Raw genomic sequence first — 6,487 nt, 5'->3', positions numbered from 1 at the left:
CTCTTGCCTGGTCCCAGGAAAACCAAGAAATCCCCTTTCGCACACAAACTCTACATACACTTCCAAGCCCCAAAGAACCATCATTGCAAGTGAAAGTCCCATCTCTTCCCTTGTCCAAATATATACACTGTTAGCTTCTTAGCACATACACCAGCCCGCAGTGAAAAATACAGTTACATGAGGCTACATCGGTACGTGACCATTTCTCAATTCAGCCACAGTCTTTCTGCCTTTGCAAACTCCTCCGCTGCTTCCGCCGTCCCAAAATAAAAGTCCTTGGATTTGTAGGTCACCCTCAACTTAGCTGGGTATACTATGCCGCACTGCACCTTACTGATGTACAGTGCCTTCTTCAACCGGCTGAAGGCAGCCCACCTCCTCGCCAGCTCCACCATATAGTCCTGATATATGCGTAAACCAGCTCCAGCCACTGCACCACCCGATCCAGTTTATATCGGGAGGGATCATCCCCCTCCCCCAATAGCTTCGCTTTGCCCAGCACAGGATTTTCTCCTTCGCACTATACCTACGAAAACACAGAGTCACTACTCTTGGCGGCTCACTCTCGTTTGCTACAGGCCTCCACGACCGATGAGCCCGATCCAGTTTATATCGGGAGGGATCATCCCCCTCCCCCAATAGCTTCGCCAACATCATGGCAAAATACTCAGTCGGCCTCGGGCCTTCCACTCCTTCTGGGCAGACCCACAATTCTCAGATTCTGTCGCCTGGCTCTGTTTTCCAAGTCGTCCATTTGGCTCGCAGACCCTTGTTGATCTCTATCACCTTCCGCATCTCCTTCCCTATCGAGGTAAGTTGATCACTGTGCTGCAATAATGTCTCTTCCACTTCCTTCAGCGCCTCACCTTGCTCCCTTACCTCCGGCGCTCAATACCGCCGTCCTCACCGGGGCAATCGCCTCCTCCACCAGCACTTTCAATACTGTCCCCATCTCCTTCTTCATCGCCTCCATGTGTTTTGTGAACTGCCTTTCGAGTTCAGCGGCCATCAATTAGTCATTTCTTCAGACGTGCGCAATGCGGCCTCCCCTGGTGCCCCAGCCTCCACTTTTTTTGCCGTCGCGCTGACCTTTCCACTCCCCGGCGGACTTTCAGATGCTTTTTTCACGGCCTTTCTTTTTACTTATTTTTGACATTTCCCTTCACTGTGCCTTCTCCCTGCTTTTGCCGCCTCTGTTTCCCCTGGGACCGGGGGTTAAACCCCGAAAATTCCGTTCCCGAACGGGTGCCCTCCAATGTGCGGCTGCCTCCCGCCCGTCGTCACCGGAAGTCCCCGCGCCTCACTAACTTGATTGAATTTTTTGAGGAGGTGACAACGATGATTGATGAGGGGAGACAGTGGATGTTGTCTATATGGACTTCAGTAAAGCCTTTGGCGAGGTGCCTCATGGCAGACTGGTACGAAATGTGAAGCCACATATGGTGAGGTGGTAAGATGGATACAGAACTGGCTTCATCACAGAAGGCAAAGGGTAGCAGTAGAATGGTGTTTTTCTGAATGGAAGAATGGACTAGTGGTGTTCGACAGGGATCTGTGCTGGGGTTTCTGTTTGTAGAATACATAAACGATTTGGAGGAAATGTAGCTGGTCTGATTAGGATGACACCAAGGATGGTGGAATGGCAGATAGTGCTGAGGATTGTCAGAGGATACAGCAGGACATAGATAGGTTGGAGACTTGGGCAGAGAAATGGCAAATGGTGTTTAATCCAGGCAAATGTGAGGTAATGCATTTTGGTAGGCCTAACATAGAGGGGAAATATACCGTAAATGGTGAAATTCTTAGGAATATAGAAAGTCTGAGAGATCTGGGCGTGCAGGTCACAGATCTTTGAAGATGGCAACACAAGTGGCAAGGTAGTCAGGAAAGCACACGGAATGCTTGCGTTCATTGGACGGGGCATCGAGTATAAAAACTGGCAAGTCATGCTACAGTTATATAGAACCTTGGTAAGGCCGCACTTGGAATATTGCGCACAATTCTGGTCACCACACTACCAGAAGGATGTGGAGGCTTTGGAGAGGGTGTAGAGGAGATTTACCAGGATGTTGACTGGTCTGGAGGGTGTTAGCTATGTGGAGAGGCTGATTAGACTCGGACTATTTCATTAAAAAGACGAAGGTTGAGGGGGTGACCTGATAGAGGTCTACAAGATTATGAGGGACATGGACAGAGTGAATAAACAGGCATTCTTTCCCAGGATGGTGGGGTCAGTCACTAGGGGGCATAAGTTTAAGGTCCGTGGGGCAAAGTTTAGAGGAAATGTGTGAGGCAGGTTTTTTAAACAGAGGGTGGTGAGTGCCTGGATGCGTTACCAGGGGAGGTTGTGGAAGCAGATACATTAACGGCATTCAAAAGGCATCTTGACAAACACATGGTTAGGATGGGTATAGAGGGATACGGCACAAGGAAAGTGCTGAGGGTTTTGACCAAGGTTGGTATCATGATCGGTACAGGCTTGGAGGGCCAAAAGGCCTGTTCCTGTGCTGCTTTATTCTGTATTCAATTTCAGTATCATGAGTCTTAGGGAGCAAAACGATGTGGCTCTTCTTCAGAGCCAAAGTTATGGAGCCTGATTCCAACCTCATTGTTAATAACCGGGGTAATCTATCCTCATGCTCTGCTTGGATATCCAAGATATCTTCCACCTTCATCCCATTTGGCCATGCTGTTGTATTCTTAGCCATAGATCCAATGGCTCTGTCTACCTTTTTCCCTGTGATTGGCTCACTTTATGGGCCATACTGCCTTGTATTTGGCTAATCTGGTGAGGTTCGCCATATTATTCAGTAGTGAAAGTTTTCCTCTGAAACTCATCAAGCTCAGTCTTACTGAGAGGCACCCCAAGATGGATGGGGCACCCATGATTTGCCTGGATAATTTTCTCCTGTCTTCAGTGAAAGGTATCTGGACTGCTCTAAACCTTGCCTTTTTAGAGGCGAGGCTCTTCTTACCTTCGATGCTTTTACTCCCTCCTTCAAACTGTGCTTTCTGCCTTTTGGCTTTGTGCTTCATCTTCTCTGGCTGGCTCTCTTTAATAATCTCCAAAGTGATGCTTTCTACTAGACTTACACAATTTTTGCCTAAAGCTCTCCTCCAGCTCAGTTTTACTGAGAGGACACTCCAGGGTGGATGGAGCACCCATAATTGCCTAGCTAACCTCATATGATTTTTAGTTTTAGTAAAGAGTGTTTGGACCACTCGTAATCTCGTCTTTTAGAGGCTAGGCGCTTCTTACATCCGGTGTTCTTACTGTGGTGATCACAAGTTAACTAGATGCAATACAACTGAGCAAACACTAGAGGGGGCACGGGAGAGCCATATAAATAGACGGGGACAGGAAGTGAGGACACACTTCACAGAGGGCAGAACTGGAAGCAGGACACATACACCCACACCAGCTGGGAGCACTGAAGGTAACCTTAGGAAACAGCTCTGAAGAGAGAACGAACTCACAATAAAGCATCTTCTCCACATTTGAGACTACGAGCTTTATTAAGACACGAGTAACAACACACTTACTACTACTTTCAAGTTGAGTCCTCTGCCTCTAGGGATTCTGTTTAGCCTTCTCTGGCTGGCTCTCCTTAATCATCTCAATGGTGATGCTTTCTAAAAGACTGCTTTCTTCTCCTTGCTGCTCCTACCTTCTGTCATAACATACATCTATGTATGTAATGGAGTGCAGACAGGCAGTGATTGACACACAGGATGACCAGTGAGCACACAGAACAGAGCAGCCAATCACCAGACAGGACATGACCACTATAAAGCCAGAGGGCACTAGGTTTCCCGCTCTCTCTGGACCCAGCCACTGAGACAGTCAGAGTTCGTGAGCTAGCCAGTGCAAACACCATGCGGTAGCTAGTAAGTCTGGTCAGGCTAGTACATAGGTCTCCAGTCAAGTCAGCATAGTGTCAACCCACAGTTGAACATGTATAGTAGTTAAGATGTTAAATAAAATCGTGTTGCATCTTATCAAGTGTTGGAGGTCCGTCTCTCGCTACACTGCATCAAGTGCAGTCCACATCGACCCAGCCTGCCCAACACATCATGGTACCAGTGAGTGATGCTGAAATTTGACGGACCTACCTTGAGTGAATCAGCGTTGACCAGCAAGCAGCCATCCGGTGACATGGAAAACATCTGCCCTCCTCCGCAGCTCCGCATCGCCGGCAACCTTGGTGCAAATTGGAAGATCTTCAAACAAAAGTTCCAATTCTACCTCGAAGTCACCGACCTCGAGGCTGCATCGGACGCCAGGAAGATCGCACTATTCCTCTCCACAGCCGGGGACCACGCCATCCACATCAACAACTCCTTTACATTCGCTGAAGGCGAAGACAAGACGAAATTGAAAACAGTCCTGCTGAAGTTCGACAGCCACTGCGACATTGCGGTGATGTTTTCCAGCAGAGGCTTCAGGGTAAGGATGAACCTTTTCAGTCCTTTTTGACCCATCTCCGCATCCTCGCGCAGTCATGTAACAATGACTCGACAACTGATTCCATGATCCGGGATCAGATCATTTTCGGGGTCCACTCCGATTCCCTTCTCCAGCAGCTCCTGAAAGTCAAGCAGCTCACCCCCACCCTCACCATCGAGATGTGCGTTGTCCACGAACATGCTAACAACCGGTACTCCCACATCAGGGCGGCAGAGAATGCAAAGCTAGCCTCCCACGAGGCGGATTGGGTGCAGGCTATCGCACAAATGCAGGGACTAACTATTGATGAGAGTGGCCATTTCGCGTGTTTTCCCAGGCCCCTGCTCATGCGCGCCACGACCAAGGGGACGGTGAGACCGACGACAAGACTGCGCAGGTGCGTACGTTGTTCGACCGCACTGCGCATGCGCGATGGCGCACGGAACGCACTGACGTTGGCATCATGACGTGTCCGAATTGTGGCTCCGCCCATTTAAAGCGGCAATGTCCGGCAAAATCACGACGGTGTCTACAGTGTGGCAAGCTTGGCCACGATGCAGCCATTTGCAGATCTCCTCCACTGCCCAGCAGCCAGCGATCCCAGCCACGGCGCAGAAGCGTCCGTTCAATACAGCAGGGCATGCCAGAATCCGACCCTAACAGCCCAACAGATCCTGATGCTGAGTGCCTCAAATCACCATACCGGGTGGGCATCATTACGAAGCATGCGTGCCTTTCTCCAAGATAGTGAAGCACCTTCCTATCCTCAGCGTGGATCCCGACGACGAGTGGTGTGCTGTCCTCACAGTTAAAAAGGCTCGCATCCGGGTCAAATTGGACACCGGCGCATCGGCGAACCTCATCTCGAAATCCGATCTCGACACCATCCGCGTCAGACCAAGTATTCTTCCACCGATCTACCAGCAATCCTGCCGACGCCTGTGACCACCGCATTGGCGGCGGTCCCGCCTATCCAGGTGCAGGCGGCCCCTGATCCACCCTTGCGGCAATCAACCAGAATTTGTCGCCCGCCACAGAGACTAAACTTATAGACTGATCTTTTGTACATCTTGTTACCTCATCATTTTGACCTTTATAAATATCATTTTACCGTTTCATCTGCTCTATATCTGCTCTAGCGACACTTTCCTATGTATATCAGTTCATTTTAGCACATTCTGTATATAGTCAAGCACATATACACATCCACACGCACCCGCACCTTAATATTTATTATTTTAAAAAAGGGGGGGAGATGTCATAATATACATCCATGTATATAATGGAGTGCCGACAGGCAGTGATTGACACACAGGATGACCAGTGAGCACACAGAACATAGCAGCCAATCACCAGACAGGACACGACCACTATAAAGCCAGAGGGCACTAGGTTTCCCGCGCTCTCTGGACCCAGCCACTGAGACAGTCAGAGTTTGTGAGCTAGCCAGTGCAAACACCATGCGGTAGCTAGTAAGTCTGGTCAGGCTAGTACTAGATCTCCAGTCAAGTCAGCATAGTGTCAACTCACAGTTGAACATGTATAGTAGTTAAGACGTTAAATAAAATCGTGTTGCATCTTATCAAGTGTTGGAGGTCTGTCTCTCGTTACACTGCATCAAGTGCAGTCCACATCGACCCAGCCTGCCCAACACATCACCTTCTACTAACTTCTCAGCCATGCCAAGCTGTTCATCCAGGTTTTGATGATTTGGAAACTTAACTGGGGGGAGTCTTTGAACTTATCTACTTGGGCTTCCACCATCCTCACCTAGATCTGCCTCCACAACTCGCTCTAAACTGGTGCCTCTTCCACCCGCTCCGCCTGATTACCTCCCTTGCTATCTAACCTTTCCTCTGCCTTCAATTATACGTCTTTTATCGCTAACCTGCTTATTAGTCTTAGGTGGAACATGTTCTATCCTTTTATTACTATCTTTCAAACCCTCATACTTAACGACTAGAGTTTTTGACAACTCCGGCTCTTCCCTGGTCCAAATTTTATCCTTTCTGACTGACGTTTTAGAATTTGCTATTTCAA

The sequence above is a fragment of the Scyliorhinus canicula genome, chromosome 18 (genome assembly GCF_902713615.1).
Source record: "Scyliorhinus canicula chromosome 18, sScyCan1.1, whole genome shotgun sequence".
Classification (NCBI taxonomy): domain Eukaryota; kingdom Metazoa; phylum Chordata; class Chondrichthyes; order Carcharhiniformes; family Scyliorhinidae; genus Scyliorhinus; species Scyliorhinus canicula.
Note: the sequence above shows the minus strand (reverse complement) of the source record.